The sequence below is a fragment of the Pleurodeles waltl genome, chromosome 2_2, assembly GCF_031143425.1.
Source record: "Pleurodeles waltl isolate 20211129_DDA chromosome 2_2, aPleWal1.hap1.20221129, whole genome shotgun sequence".
Lineage (NCBI taxonomy): Eukaryota > Metazoa > Chordata > Amphibia > Caudata > Salamandridae > Pleurodeles > Pleurodeles waltl.
In genome coordinates, this window is record NC_090439.1 from 296361039 (window position 1) to 296377922 (window position 16884).

The window sequence follows — 16884 nt, forward strand, 5'->3', positions numbered from 1 at the left end:
CTCCCAGGAAGATAGGTCCCATCAAAGGGCATATCCATAATGGACGATTGGACATTGACGGAAAAGCCTGATGACTGCAGCCAGAAATGGCTATGAAAAGCAACACTAGTGCCAATTACAAGTACAGGCTGAGGGTCTTCTGGTATACATGGGAGGATCTGAGCGACTGAATTTCAGAGGGCATGGGGCTATAAACCCAGCAGGCAACTAGCATTAACAGACCAGGTAGGTCTCCACTCTTTTGGAACCCCTCTCTGGGGAGTATTCGGAAAAGTGGTAGGGTTCATCAGACTAGTGGAAGCTTGCACCACTAAGTTCTAGGAGAGGGTTGCTGAGGCAAAAAATACTGGGTCTACATGGGAAGGGCTGTGGCATCTTGCGAGTTGGCAATTTACTACAGGGCCACAACCAGGTTTGGGCCAGGCCCTCAGAGGGTTCAGTCATTACCTCATTGAGAGGCAGCCGGGGCTCAATATTGGTCTGCCTGGGCTAGAGAACTTCTGTTAGGACATTAAATACGACTACTAAAGTGGGGAGCTGGAAGTCGAGAACCTGGGCTGCCCTCTGCATGACAATAACAAAGGAGGGACTTTACTCAGTGGCAGGGATGAGATGAGGTTAGACTCAGGAGAGGTGTCAAGGCTACTGGCATCCTGGAGGTCATCGTACCACTTTTCCCTGTGGCAGGGCTGGCAAATTTCATCACCCCCTACATTGTGGTGGTTATCGAAATCTGTCCCAAGCAAGGAATGTAATGTGCAAGACCTGCCTTGCAGAAGATGAACACTAAGCGGGTCTAAGACGAAAGGCTGTGGTTGGATAGAAACCAAGTGTGACCTTGGTTGAAATGGTAACAGTGCCAACTCAGAGTCAGAGAGCACAGTGGGCACCTTATCTTCCAGGGCGATGGAGTCCGCATCAGCGAAGTTCCAGGAACCGGAATATGTTGTGGAGTCGGGATCAGTACTGGTGCTGGAGAAGAGCGGGTGACAGCTTTAAAGGGTTCAACTGGCACTGTGGGTGAACCCGCTGGCTGTATCCCAGGTAGAAGGACTCTCAGCGCCACAAGTCCTGCCGGTGCTCCAGAGGAATCCAGAAAGGATTGAAGAGTCAGCGCATGGCCTCACAGAAATCTTGGATCTGCCTCAGTGTCGCAGAAGGCCCGGGAAACTCAGTTTGGGCCGTGACAAGTTGCTGCATGGGCTCCAACATCAATCAACTATGGGAGCAAAATTGAAGAGAGGCATGGGCATGCCCTTTGACTTCTCAGGTGTACAAGAATGGCAGGAAGAGGGTGAGTCCCACTTGATTTTTTATTTATTTTTTCCTTTAACTTACCCAAAGATGTGGAACTCGATAATGAGTGACCTAAGGATCAGTTCCCTCAACTTCTAGACCAGAAATAGGACCAAGAACAAACCTTGGACTGGTCAAGATGTGCAATTTAGTGATGCTTTGCAACATATATATTTTTGCTTTGTGGTCTCATATGGCATTTGGGTTAAATCGACAATCACTACAGGCCTTAAAGTCGTGACTCGCTCCCAAGCACCACAGGCAAACCTGATGAGGCTCTATTACAGACATTTGTTTGCAACAGTCCGTAATGTGTTTAAACTTTTAAAATCTGCTGTATATCGAGGTGACATTTCACTTGCATACTGTAACAATTTACGTAGAAAAATAGTATGAAAGTGACAAGAAAGAGCTCTGGATTTGCATCTGGTGGTGCAGAAAGAAAGGAACGGATGTCAGAACATGGAAGTAGTCAATATATGGGCCCTGCACGTCACTTCTAGAGTGGAACAATGTCAGTACGGAGCAGCACAACACTACCTACCAGCATGTAGAGATAGTGCTCAAAAAGTTACCAGATCTAGTCTGACACATGGGGAATATTTGAAAGTCGAGGAATCTGCGGTTAGAAGTATATATCAGAATCATACTTGACACTGGAGGAGTGGCCTCCTTCGTCAACCTTCCCTAAATAATTGGATATTTGAGTGACACTTCGAAAGCTCAAAATATAGGTGGTACTTTCCTTAAACGGAAAACAAGATTTATTCTTTTTTCCATAGAATTGAGCCTGCTTTGTGACTAGCATTGTATAAAATTCTACAGGGTTCGGTTTTAAAAGAGGAGGGTCTACTAGTGCAACCAGTGCAAATGGTAATGAAGGAAATTATCTGAAAACACCCATGAATCCTTAATCAAGAGAATCCAACTACATATCTAGGTGAATGTGGATTCTGATTTCAAAGGTTAGGACTTTTTACTATCCATTCATTTCCTTTACATTATATATGACCATGGGTTACAGTAACCGGACATCCGGGATTTACCAGTATAGTACTGAGGTCTCTGGCATCACAAAAAGATGATGGACGGAGTGCTGAACAAAGCAAATACTCACCCCCAGTCACAGATCTGGGTTTAATCCATTTCTCTTTTGTTCACCATGCCACACCAGTTTGAACCCAGCCATATGCAAATCCGTCTTGACCCTGTTCCTCATGGGAAACAGTCCAGCCCAAAGTGCCAGGCCAGGTGTCCTCCCTGGACCGGAAACAATCATCCTGGGACCAGTTTGAGGGTATCATCCTTCATCAGCCAGACTTGATTGAATCCAGTTCAGACGGTTTGCATTTCTTTCTTTTTTTTTTTTTTTAAGTTTTATTGTGAACATTACAATACCATACAAAACCAAATGGGATCAAAGTCCCAGCATTTGTAAACAATTGTATACAATGGATCAAAGAAATGGGAGAACGGATGGAGCAATGGGATATTGTCAATCACGATTTAAGAAAAAACATATTGTATCAAATCAAACGGGAAGAGGGAACGGGAGTAAGAGGAAAGATGTAGATAAAGATAAAAGATATGAGATGGGACTTAAACAAAATGTCATGTTATAAGACCCTCGGGGTAGGGGTAAGAGATGGTAGGGAGGATAAACAAATAGATAAGCAAGCGAGCCGGGTGGCGTGGGCATGAGAACAGAGTCATCTGGCCCCCTGGAGGTAGAGGGTAGGCTCTGTACCGTGTCGACAACTGTATTGGGAACAGGTCACAGGGCGCATGGACCGTGGGGCGTCCGTGCCAGGCCGGGTATCTGTGCCTTGAGGGCCGTAGCGTCAGACAATAGTATACCCTAGGGTAGTGCATCTGTCAGAGGAATCGCACAATCAGAAGAGTGGGGCTTATATCTTTTGTCTTCACTCGGCCAGCTTCTGCTTAGTACAAGTGTCCTACCAGCGGCTCGAGAAGGTGAGTCTGCAAGAGGAGTTTGCTAAAGGAAATAGGAAGGCCCAATATTGCTCTGGTAAAGTTGGGAAGAAGAAAAAAGGAAGAGAAGGGAAGAAGGGGGGTGTGGAAACTAGTGAGGAAAGGGGAGATGGGGGGAAAGAAAAAGAAGGGGTAGGAAAGGGAAGGGGGAGAGAGAGAGGGAAGTAGGGGAGGGGCTTATGATTTTGGGTGGTCTGCAGTCTACAGTCGTCCCCCAGCCAGGAAGGGGGCCCACACCTAGGTAAATATTTGAGCCTGGTCTTGCAGGTTGTAGAGGATTCTTTCCTGCATGGCCATGCGGGTCATAGCTATGATCCATTCTTCCGGAGTTGGAAAGATCTGACCGCCAGTGGCGAAGAATGCAGATTTTTACAGTGGCTAGTGCCGTATGCAGCAATATTTTGTGCGGTCTGGAGAGGTCGTGTCCTGTAGAAGTATAAGAGAAGGGGGGGGGGGGGGGGGGGGGGGAGAGCAGTGATGGTTGTAACAGATTCGGCCAGAGTGGAGCTCACAACATCCCGCAGTGGTCGGACCGTTGGGCAGTCAATTATTAAGATATGATTTAGGTCACAGTATGTCTCTGGACATCTCCAACACTGCGTGTGTGGGAGGAGCCTTGTCCTATGCAATTTCGTCAGGGACCAGTACCAGTCGTGTAAGACCTTAAAAAGAGAACTTTAATCGTGCCTTACCAGTACCTCTGTCCAGAGCTTCTGAAACATCTTCCCAGTCATCTGGGTCTAAGAGCTGTTGTAACCGGGTTTGCCATTGTAGGCGTACCTTATCTAAGAAAAGTTGGGAGTAGAGCTGTTGGGTGATTAGGTCATAAAGACCTGCCATAACTCCCTTATGTTGTCTCCACTGCTGTAGGTAGGCCACCATAGGTGAGGGTTGGGACCCCGTCTGGTAGCATAGGTCCCTTGGGAAATACATTCTCCATTCTTGGCTCGGCTGGAGACCAAAGTCCCCCGTAACCTTGGGAAGGATTTGAGCACATCGTTTTCCAGGATCTGAGATAGTGTGGATGCCAGCCCCCCTCCACTGTGACCAATTGAGCACTTCACCACCTATCCGAAGTCTGCTATTACGCCACAGGGGCGCCTGGGTGTGAAAGAGGATGGACCCCAAGCAATCGGTGGACCCTTCGCCAGGCTGCTCTGGTCGCTTTCAAGATAGGGTTCACAGAGTTGGCAGATGGGAGGTCGTTGCAGTAAGGTCCCCCAAGTCCCTCATTCACGGATAGCAGTCGCCTTTCCACTGCGATCCACTGTGGCGGGTTAGGCACTTTGGACAAAGTGTGAGAAAGTTGTGATAGCTGTAGCGCTAATGAAGAGTGCTCCACCGAAGTCCCATGCCCCCATGGGAGCGGCGGGCTAGGAGCTTGGCAGGGGATAGTCGTGGTCGCATAGGGCCCCATACAAACGATCTGATTAGTGCATCTATGCTTCGTAGCGTGTGGAGGGACACCTGTAAGGGGAGAAGTCCCAGAATATAGATGAAGCGAGGCACCGTGACCATCCTGACCGCCTGTACTCGACCCCACATGGACAGGCCCAGTTGGGTCCATTTTGCAAAATCTAGTTCAGTCCGTGCAATGAGGGGGGGGGGGTGTCGATGTTGTCCACCACCATATGCGCCAGACCTGGGTTGACTAGCACTCCCAGGTATTTAAGGTGTTTCGGTGTCCACCGAAATGGAAAACCTAGGAGTGCTGCTTTTGTAGTTACCCACGAGAGGGGGAGCGCTTCGCTCTTGTCCCAATTGATGCAGTAGCAGGAGAGAGCTGCACATCCATTGATGACCTCCAATAGAGCTGGTATGGAGGATTGTAGGTCTGTGAGAGTTAATAGGTTGTCATCGGTGTATAGGTAAATTTTGGATGTACCTTCAGTGAGTGTAAGGCCAGTTATAAGGGAGGGGAGGATAGAATAGCTGCAGCCAGAGGCTCCATTGCGAGTAAGAACAAGAGAGGGGGGGGATAGGGGACAGCCCTGTCATGTACCTCTACGGATAGGGAAGGGGTCTGAGAGGAAACCCCCACAGTTGACTCTTGCCATTGGCTGGTCATAAAGTAGCCGCACTATTGAGATAAATTTGTCTCCCAGGCCAAATCTCTCTAAGGCCGTGAACAGGTAGGGCCATTATATGTGATCAAACGCCTTTTCGGGGTCTAAGGACAGGGCTAACGCCATCTCCGGCGAGTCCCTAAAGGTCCATAGGGTGTGCCATAAGGTACGCAAATGGTTCCTAAAGGTGCGGCCCAGAACAAACCCCACTTGTGTAGGGTGGATTAAGGCGGTATAACTTTGCGCAGTCTATTTGCCAGGACACTTGCTAAAATTTTTATATCGCCGTTTAAAAGAGATATGGGCCGATAACTGACACACAGCAGGGCGTCCCTCCCGGGTTTTGGTATGATGGCTATTGTTGAGTTATTGGATATGGCACCTAGTGTGTGTTGAACAGGCTTCATTTAGGGCCTCGTGTAGAATATCTAATCGCCTCTTTCCCTACCCATTTATAAAATTCTGCGGGGAATCCATCCTCCCCGGGCGATTTGTGGTAGGGGAGGTCGGAGATGACTGTCTAATTCCAGTCTGCTTATTTCCCCTTCTAAGAGACTGCGACCCTCATCTGACAGGGAGGGTAAGTCAAGGCCTTCTAAAAAGGCTGTGGCCTGCACCGGACCGAATGTTATTTCTTGCGGGTAGAGGTGCCTGTAAAACGCCGCAAATTCGTTTGCAATGGCTTGCGGGTGTGTTAGTATTTCCCCGGAGGAAGCGCGGATGGCCGGTATAGCAAGAGCAGCTATTCTTTGGCAGAGCTGGGCTACAAGCAGGTGCCCGCTTTTTCACCTTGTTCGTAGTGCCTCCCTTGTAACCTCTGTAGGGCATATTCAGCCTGCGTGGTATATAGCTCGTTAAGGGCCATTTGGGCACGCTCTAAATGTCGGCGTCCTGATAGAGAGGGGTGTGTGGTATATTGTCTAGTGAGGCGACGGCTATCAAGTTCTAGTGCCGCCTGCTGTTCTTTTCTGTCTCTGTTTGCCAGCGCAGCGTCCCGCATGAATTGTCCCTTTATCGAGGCCTTGGCTGCGGCCTACATGATGCGGCTAGATTCAACAGTACCTAAATTATCTTGGGCAAAGGTGGATGCTTGGTCTTGCAGTTGTAACTTACCTTGGGGGAGAGAGGGGGGGAGAAAAATAAATAAATAAAATCAGTAGCGATGGGGTGCAAATCTCCAGGGTTTGTGGCCCGGGGATACTAGGCATAATTGGATGGCTACACTGATTGGGGAATGGTCTGAAAGGCCACATTCTAATATGCTGTTATCGTGGGTGTGGGCCACGAGGATGTGGGATAGAAGAAAGTAGTCTAGTCGGGATTGGGTGCCATATACTGGCGAGATGAAGGTAAATTCTCTTTGTTGGGTGGGTCAGCCTCCAGTGATCCACTAACCCGTTGTTCGAAAGGATGTGGTCTGTAAGGCTCTGTCTGCATTATTACTTACGGCCAGGGGTTCAGTTCTGTCCAGTACCACGTCTCTAGCTATGTTCTAGTCACCCCCTATTGCATAGCGAGATGCTCCTATCTCAGTCAGAAGCTGATTGGTTAGTAGGAAGAAGAGGCGTTTGGGACCCGTTGGTGTGTAAACGGAGCACACGCATAGTGAGGTGTCACCTATCTTTAGCTTGGCAAATACGTAGTAGCCCCCCGGGTCAATCCATGATTTGGTGACCATATGGGGGAGGGTTTTACGTAGCAATAATGCCACCCCGCATTTTCTCGAGGTGTTCTCCGTACTGGGCAAGGGTGGGCTGCAGCTAAATAGGACGGTACCGACCCAGTCACATCGTAGTTTATCGGATTCTAGCCTGTCCAGGTGTGTCTCTTGTAAGAGGGCAATGTCGGCCCGTTTGTTGTTACGATAAGACAAAACTTTTTTCCATTTTATGAAGTGGGTGAGGCCATTTACATTCCATGATATGATCCGTAGAGGTACTGCAGGTGCCTTGTTCGAATCAGACATCCCGGATCCTTAAGGAAACTTACCCGGGGGTGCGAGCTATAAAGGCAGGGCAGGACGAGGAGGGGTAGAGGAGGGAGACAGGGACTTGGCTAGGACTCTAGAAGCGGGGTAAAAGGAGGGTGAGGTGGGGGGGGGGAAGGAGGAGGCAATAGATATTTGGGGTGATAAGAAAAGGGAAGGAAAAGGTGTCTGCAGAGAAAGAAGCAAGTGAGCGAGGCTGAAAAAGAGAAGGGAGACTAGAAAAGCGAAAAGGAAAGGAAATCGGGACTAGGGTCCCGGCGTTCTCAAACTGTAACCTGCAGGTCTAAAACCCAGGTCAATTGAGCTCCAATGCCCCCGCACTCCCCTGTATTGATTCTTCCATCTGCGCGTGGGTCTGGGCGACACGAGAAGGATACGAGAGACAGAAGCGAGGGGGGGGGGCGGAGTTGAGTGGGGATTGTGTAGAGGGCATATGTGACTCCCATGGTAGCTTAGGTTCAGGAGTGTGATAATATTGTGCCTTTAGAAGGAAAGGGGGTAGGGGGGTGAGGGGAGGGAGCGAAGGGCATGGATCTGCAAGGTTTGTGGACGATAGGATAGCCGTGGGGGGCGGTGTTTATTAAGTTTATCTAAAGCGCTATGCTGCTTCTGTTCACTAGGCAGTTGCGACTATACTCTACTCTACACTACTCTGCTGCCCTCAGTGGGCCTTCTACAGCACTCACAGAAAACAAACCTAGCCAAGGCGAATTGATGAGAAATTGTGACAGTGGAACAGTTCCAACCGTATCAATGGGGGGGGTGTACCCTCCAGGTACCAGACAAGTCTGGTCGGGGATGTGTCACTGAAAGAAAGAAGGAGGGGTGGTTTCCGAGTCTCCTGGAGAAGAGAGAAAAAGAAAGGATGCACAAAAACAGATGATGAGCATATGCAATCAGAAACGGTCATAAACAACAGGAACACTAATCGGAGCCGATCAGAGATAAAGACCCGCAGTATTAGAATGTCTTATGAGTTCACAAGTACTCATCTCTCCGTTTGGTCTTCTCCGCCACAGGATCTCTTTGGCTCGTCAGTGATAGCCCAAGGTTTATGATGAGGACTCCAAGGGGCGCTAGTGTTCGATCGACCTCAGGTGGGGGCCACTGTGGGCTTCAGAGGGGTTCGGGGTTTATCTCTGTCCTACAACTGAGTGTACATCGCCACCGCCTGAAGTACTTGACCCCTGCCATTGTGGCTTTTTGAGAGTCTCTCTAGGTCACTTCCCCTGGTTTGGGGATCCATGGTTGCTCTTCCCTCTGGGTTAGATGCGGTTTCTGGATGGCTGGCTCCCGAGGATAGGCCCCGTATGTCCTGGGGGTCTGGGTTGTTGTTTCCATGGGTTGTGTCTGTTCCTGAAGTCTCTCTAGGAATATTTTAAGGTCCTCTGGTTTGTAAAAGGTCAGTGATTCTCCGTTCTTAGTGACCCACATCCTGGCCGGTTCAAACAGACCAAATTTCACATCTAAGTGGCGGAGGCGAGGGAGGAGGGAAAGGAAATCTCTCCTTCTATCTGCAGTCTCTTTGGAAAAAATCAGCTGAGAGTCGGATTTCCAGGGTGCCCAGCTGAAGTGGACCTTGCGCTCGGGCTGCCAGCAGCAGTTGGCAAACCTGCCCATGGCGCAGTAGACAGGCTATGATTGGGCGAGGGCGGCCCTTTCAGTCTTGCCTCTTTGGGCCAAGTCTGTGGACCCTTTCAAATTCCAGAGGAGGACCAAATGTTATATCTATCTGTTAGCTTGGGGAATGTGTCCCGGAGGTAGGAGAGTATGTCCGCATGTCCGCGCCCTCTAAGCCTTCCGGGAATCCAAGAAGGCTGATATTGTTCCTGCGGCTCCTATCCTCCAAGTCAGTCAGTTTGCTACGAAGGTGCAGGAGTTCTTGGTCTCTGTCGGTCCAGGAAGCTACTTGGGTTTCCACTGTTGTCCCCCGTTGATCTCGCCCAGAGATTTGCGACTGGAAACCCGGTATCTCCAGGCGCATAGATCTGGTCTCTGCCATCAGCGCCACCATGGCACTGTCCATACCCTCCAGTTTGCGTCCCACCGCCGATATCTCCTGCAGTATACCGTCCATTGACGCACCTTGCGTGCCCTCTGCCATGTTGCTGGTGATGTGGGGGTGGAGTGGAGGGTCCTCCACCGGAGAATGTTTCTGTTGACTCAGGGCTTGAGAAAAGAGTAGTTGGCGGGCTGGTTTACCCGATGATTTGCCTGTCGTCTTACCCCTGGACATTGCAGGTTCCCCGGCACTGGCAGGAATCCGAAGGGTACTCATCCTTGACGTGGCAGATGTAGGGAGCGTGATAACCATTGAAAAAGTAGAGAGAGGGGGGCACCAGGTGATCAGCAAGTTCAGGTGGATACTTCTTTGCCTCCCAGGACGACCTCAGAAGACTGACATTCGGATGCTTGGACAGAGTATGGAGCCAGGTTTTAGGTGCAGTCTCAGGTAGTCCCTGATCTCTCACTTTTTTTTAAGAGAGGAAGAGGGACAGTGTGGTAGTACGTCCGGTCGGACATTGATGAGGAGGCCACTTGTCGCTCATCGTCCCCCGACTCAGCAAAAAAGTCCGCAGGGAAGAAGGAGTAGGAGTGTAGATGGGGTGCGCCCCCTACGTCGAGTCTCCTGGGTGTTCAAAGGCCCAGCTGTTGATGTTGCACCCTTCCCCCATTCTTCCCTCCCTCGTTCTTTCTTTTTGACGCTCTTTTTTGTTTTCATTTTATTTTTCCTTCTATCTTTTTTTTCTTGTTTCTAGTTTTCTTCTCCCTTTCTCCTCTCTGTAGGGCTCCACTCTGAAAAAAAGGTAGGGGTAGAGGAGCAGATACAGCAAGAGCCATCTCTGCAAGCCGCCCTGGCCCCACTGATGCCCCCACGGGTGGAGGAGTTTAAAGGTTCCCAGCTGGGTTGTGAGGGCAGGCGGGAATGTTCCTGGGCGCCCGCGGCCTGGGGGTTCACAAAAGGAGGTGGTCAGCCTCCAGGACTGGATCTCCCAACCAATCGAGGCCGCGACTTGTTAGCTTGCCGCGGGCCTCCGGTGCTTCCTCCGCTCTCTCCAGTCTCCTCGGGGAGGGCCAGCATCCTCTGGCCAAGTCCACGGCTCCTCTGCGCCTCGCAGCGCGTAACTTGGCAGTAAGTGGGAGGGGCAGTCCTCCGGACGCCCGGCGCCCTCGAGGTCCGCTGCAAAGGGAGGCGCGTCTCCCAGGTTAGGCCCCCCTCTCACTCGAGGCCGCGGCTTACCGTCTCGCCGCAGGTCTCGATCTTGTCCTCTGCTCTCCTAGGCTGCGCGGAGGAGATCGTGCGTCCTCCTCTGAAACTTGCGCTTCTCCCGCGCCGCCGATCCCCCTCGCCCGGTCTAGCAATGGTTGGGAGGCCCTCGGTACGCCCCCGGCACCGCCACCCTGCGGAGCTCATCTCTTAGGCAGCCATCGCTGATCGTGGCCAGACCACGCCCACGGTTTGCATTTTCAGACATATTTACATATGTTCTCCAGTGCAGAATTAGCAGCTTAGATAACATGATACATGTCTAAAACTTGCATTTAATTCCACTTCTTTCCTCATTGTTTGTGTTTCATAGGTTGATGAGCGATGTCAGTTAAGCTGCCATTTTATGACTATTGGTGAAAAATTGTAGTCTTTCTGTGCTGTAGGACTGTTCTGAATTTTGCTTTTCAAAATGTGGTCATCATAACACAGCTGTCACCTTTGCAGCCACCCACATCAGTTTACCAAAACAAGGGATCTGATTGTCAGTGACTTACAGCGGGAAAGAGCACAGATAACTATGTGGCATTGGAAAACTCGATGCACATCAGACATTTGTTTCTGCCACTGAGATCTCGTTATTGCTGCTTGTAAAGTACTTTCAACTGTTGTTACGAGATTGTAGAACATTATTTGTCTAGCCAACCTTTAAGGCAGAACTGGTAGACCCGTTGTTTGAGAGTGTTTATGTTGATGTTTGGTTTTGTGCGGTTGTCGAAAGTTTGTTTATGGTTGAATTCTGCAGTCAATTCAAACAAACTTTATTTGGGTGCATTTTAGCAACCATAAAAGCATCACATGGCACAGCTAAATACAGTTCATAGCATACACGTATTAAATATAATCCTAAAAATACATTAAAACCGTGACAGCGAGATTAAAATATCATGGTCATACGTGCTCGCACCACGTTTAAAAAAAAAACACAAAAGACCCGACATGCAGCACAGCATCTTTACTCATAACAATAATAGAAATCTAAAAGAGGGTCTGCATTGTCCAATGTTGTAACAGTACTTTTCTTTTTTTTAAAAAGGGATTAAAAAAAGAGTTTGGTAAACCTTGCATAAAATTTACAGGAAAAAAAATAAAAATGCATGGATTGACCAGATGCATCGTCACACGGGCATGGCTTTGATTCCAATTTATGTGCGAAACCCAAGAGAAAGAACAGCAGATATTTTGCCGTGTCCGATCTGAATCGATAAAGCAGGGACCGTCCAACGACTGCGGGCACACCAGATATAGTCTGTGGGTCAATCAAATTTGCTCACATTGAGATAGCTAATCACATTTGGCTTCCCTTACAAATCCCTCAGCCTTAGAGATTCCTCACAATTATAGAAAACACTGGCTACTGTATTATTTATGCTGGTGCAGGATGATGGTTCCGCAAAAATACAGAACATCCCAATTTTGGAATATTCAGCCTTCACATATGCAATCCAGAGAATTAACAACCCTCTATCTGGGAAAAGACAGACCATTATAATGTCTCTTGTTAGACTGGCCTCAGGGATTCACCAGATTGAAAGCCACAGTAGAATGGGCGGTGCCGTAATCATGTCGACTATGTAAGTAAGTCCATGTTGTTTGTGAAAAATAAAATGCGAAGCTGAAAAGGGAATGGATAAAAGCTTTCCACAGATTCAGTTTTTTTCACGTTGGATTGCCAAGCAGTCCGAGAATCCCCCACACTTTGGCCTGTACAAAGCAATTGGAGCCACCACGTGCAGGTTCACAGCCCACTAGCCATAGTAAATTTAGTAAAGTGATGCCTGATGTTGGGAGACCAAGATCTATGTGCAGAAACAATAATATCAAAGTATGGAAAGGTATCAACACAGGGCAGGCGTTGACTACCAATTAACAAGCTCAAGAGGGGTCTGCGTTTAGGGCTGCAAGACATAACGTGAGATTTTGAGTAATTAGTTTGAAGATCTAGGGAGGCCAAATAGTCAACAAAAGCATGCACCAACAGATGCAATGCCTTGGGGGTACGAGCCATAAGCTCTGCTGCATCCACATAAAAGGTGTTTGGTGAGCGGCTTGCCTTTAATAGTAGGTACGTGTCATGACACGTTAAAGAAGGGTGAAGATCATTAATATAAAGAATAAATATGAGAAGGGCCAGCACCCATCCCTGCCTTACCCCACGGTGAATAGCTATGTCTCCAGAACCCTCCCCCGTGCACTAATGTAAACACTTGCCCTCATCTCGTTATGTAAATAGGCCAGAAAGTGTACTAGCACTGGTTCCAGACCGCGTGCTATAAGTAGACACCACAATTTGCCCTGGTTCACACAATCGAAAGCTGAAGATAAATCCATAAAAGCTAGGTAAAGAGGGGATTGTTTAGCCACTGTGTATTTCCCAAGAACCAGGTTTAGATTAAGGCCCTGTTCAATCGTTCCAACTTTATGCCTAAACCCATATTGCGTTGATGAAGCACTGACTCTTCAGATAGAATGATCATCCTGCTATGGATGATAATACCCAATATTTTAACAGTAGTATCAATTAATGAGATCAGTCAGTAGCATTCTGGGAGTGAACAATCCCCTTTTTTAGATGGGCACTATAATGGACGTACCCCATGAGCTAGGTAAGGAAAAATGGGCACGGTTATTAAAAGCATTCGTGAGAAGAGGAGCCCAAAAGCTAACATTGCTTTTTAGCAAGTCAATAAGGACCCCATCGAGACCTGGCACCTTACCACACATGCTTTGCTTGATGGCATCCTCAACTTCCACTAGGGTTGTCTGGAAACGTGATATATGGCAGGGATCAGTAGTAAAGGAGTAGAAGGATAGTGGTGCTGCGTATATTATACAAAAATGCTTCTCCCAGATATTACTAGCAATATGACACGAGATCGAACTAGTGTGGCTAATGTTATGCTTCAGTTCGGATACAGTGGATCAAAATGAACTGCTATTGCCCAGCTGTGATGCTTTGACTAACATTTACCATTGTGTTACAACTGTCTCCTGCCACTGCTTAACTATTAAAAAAAAAAAAATAATAATAATGCTTGTGCAGGAGGGTCACTAGGGCCGGGTCCCTGGGTTTGGATGTCCGGGCTAAGCATAGCTCCATATTTGCTTAGGGAAATTCAGAATTAAGCCATCTTGGAGAGTCCGGTGAAGACTGTATGGGCTTCAGGAGAGCCTTCCTGATCCCCAACAGAGAGCTGTGAAAGCCTCCACCACCTGACAACCACGGACCTCCTCACTCAAACACAAGTTCACCCCAATTATTGCATTAAAAAAAAAAAAAAACTACTGTACAGGATCGTGCAGTCTCCACACCAGTCTCAGGTTACCAGAACAGGTTGCAAGTTACAGGTCCCTATGTCCCACTAAACTTTAGTTTACGTTGAGTAGAAACGTATTTCAATGAGGGTATGGTCACCACAGTCAGATGGAACAACCATGCCATGTGAGTAAATGCTGTAGATTACGAGCGACAAAGAAATTATCATCGAGGAGCTACCTCTACCCCGGCAAGTAGGCACCTTGCAACCAGGCAAAGCCACAATATCCAAAGCATTCACCAGATCGAGAGGTGCAAGAAATGAAATTAAGCACTACATGGGTCAGTGTGAGGGCAGAATGCTAGATTTGGGCCCCCAAAATTAGTCTGGAGTTGCACGTTAAAATCTCTGGCTAAGCAAAGAAACATTGAATGTCATGATAATGCCAGTTTATTCGCTATTTTGGAGATAAATTGTAACAGAGGAGGAAATTTGGTATTGGGTGTTCCTCTATAGTCTTGTTATAGAAATTCACTAAATAAAAATTCATAGTGGTCTTGATAACTGATTCGAACGCTAATGTCATTGGTTTCTATGGTTTTGACATAGCCCCCAATAGCAGTACTCACCCAAATGGCCAGACCCCCTCAGGTTCGCCCACTACTTGATGGTGTAGCGGGGACACTGACGCATTGATACCCATCTATAAAGACCGGCAGTATGTCTCACGTCTCTTGAAATAGGAGGATATCATAGCCCTTAATTAAGCCGAGCCAATCCAGCAAGTTGATCTTTAATCAGACTGGCCATATTCCAACTTATTATTTTGAGCAACATATTCGCATGGGCACATATCCTCGGTATTTCTCATATCCCTTACTTCGACCCCTAGGTTGGCACTGATCGGATAGCTTGATATGCCCTTGTTACAGGTAGTTACATGGTGTAGTTCGAAAATCTACTCTCACTGTTAGTATAAGGGTTGGTAATAAAGGTATATGGAATGGGCAAATCGTTAGAAGTAGTGGGCTGCATATTCAACTGTGTGCCATCGAGTCATTCTGCAAGTCACTATGTCCAGAGAACATATTTGAACATGAGAAACTGCAGGTGATATGGGGTCTGGACTTGAAAACCTAAAGAGGGAGCTGGCGGCCTGTGAAAATACCCAATGGAAGGGTAACGACTTTGGATTCAATAGGGCTATTACATTCCTTTATACTCAGTATGTTCTGCATACAAACAGATTTCCTGAAATATATAACAATGTAGTTCCCTGTGATATTTTTATTTATATTGCCAAGCCATCCTACATGCTTCACCAAAATAATCTCATTTGGACCCAATGCCCTAAAATGGTTATACCTGTGCAGCCAATATGTAACCTTGTTCCTGAGCTGGACACGTGACTCTTGTTGCCCGGATCCTAAAGGTGGCACCCCACAAAAATTAAAACGCCAGGGCTGTCTCCAGGGGGTAGGACCGGGATAGCCTATCAAGGGGTATAGCTGAGCTACTAGAACAACTAGGAGTCTGAAGGGTTGAGACAGTTGATGTCACAGCAAGACAGGCTCGCACAGACTGAGCACTTAATGTTTCCTATAACCTGACCCTCGAGGCTATAATTGGGGGGTGAGGGGGAGCTCCGTAATTGTCCTTGTGCATCGCTGGGTAGTTTATAGTTTCACCCCGCAAGTCCGTATTAGTGGAGTCACTAGGAGTTGGCAGGTCACATGCAGGCGAGCTGCTCCCTTTATCCCTGGCGCCCAGAGTTGGTTTATGTTTGAGGCATCAACCAAAAGTCCCTCAAACCAATCCAGGCGTTCTGTTAATGGCTTAAGTTTAGCCTCAAGAAAGCTACCACATTGGTTGCAGAGTGCTTCACATAGTGAAGAGTCAGGTGACGATAGATCATGCACCTGACTTGCAGATGACAGAGGGTTTAGGGTGCCAAATGGGGCTGAAACCAGGAAAGTCTTTTTTTTTTTTTATTGCCCGAGATTTGGAAGGGGCGGGGGGAGATGTGCTTGGGCCGTTTCAGTTTAACCGCCTCGTTCTTCCACAATTGCCTTTGACGGGAGGGGCAGGCTGTGCTGGAAAACTACCCAATTCAGGTACAACAGCATTGACCCCTACAATGTTTCGGGGCAGGCAGGTTCTTGCAGCTGTCCGGCTTCATCCTCTGACCCAGCCTCGATAACAAAGCTTTTATCAGATGGAGCAACTACACCCTACTGCGAGGCCGACAGTGCCCCATGCTCTAAAGATAATCTGTGCTCCGTCTATTCAATTTCACTCGCAACGATCCCACCAGCCCTCTCGAGCGTGCTATCAATTGAAACGTGAGTTTATGGCTCCGGCACCCCCAGCAGCTTTCCACTTTCTCATAGCCCTGAGCAGCAAAGGACTCACCTTCTCACGGAGAGTACTCCACGTACCCCAACAGATCCACGTGGGCCTTTTGAAGCGAAGAACAAACAGAAGCGGCCCAGCCTAGGACAGATAGTCCCACTGGCCCGCACGTAGACCTGGGCGTCCCGCGCTGCGGGAGTGGGGCAAGCGCTAGGAGCGCGGGAAAGTTCGTGGCGGCCCCGCCTCCTGCCGCACGGGATTCCTGGTACAGGTAGTCCTGCTGGCCCACACAGTCCAGATGTTCTGACGCTTGACGCTCCTTCGCTGCCAGGACTTTTCCTTCTCAGGCGCCAGGGATTTTTTTGTTTATTTGGGGATCTTCGCTTTTAGGCCCTCATAACTTTTTGTCTATATAAGCTACGCAAGCCAAATTTTAGTCCTTTTTTTCCCACATCCCAGGGATTCTACAGGTACCCAGACTTTTTGGGTTCCCCTGAAGGAGACAAAGAAATTTGCCAAAATGCAGCAAAAATTTCGTTTTTTCAAACAAGGGAAAAAAGGGCTGAAGATGAGGGCTCGTGTTTTTTCCTTGAAAATGGCATCAACAAAGGGTTCGCGGTGCTAAAATAACCATCTTCCCAGCTTTCAGGAACGGGCAGACTTGAA

At 48.2% G+C, this 16884-nt stretch overlaps 1 long non-coding RNA gene across 1 annotated transcript in view; it reads right to left on the reverse strand.

Annotated features, from left to right (window-relative positions):
* The window catches only part of LOC138282336 (uncharacterized), a 220335-nt gene extending 203922 nt beyond the window's left edge, over positions 1 to 16413 (reverse strand). Inside the window, exon 1 of the long non-coding RNA XR_011200924.1 lies at positions 16279 to 16413. This is a non-coding gene — a long non-coding RNA (uncharacterized lncRNA). The remainder of the gene's footprint in view (positions 1 to 16278) is intronic.
* Positions 16414 to 16884: the final 471 nt, after the last annotated feature.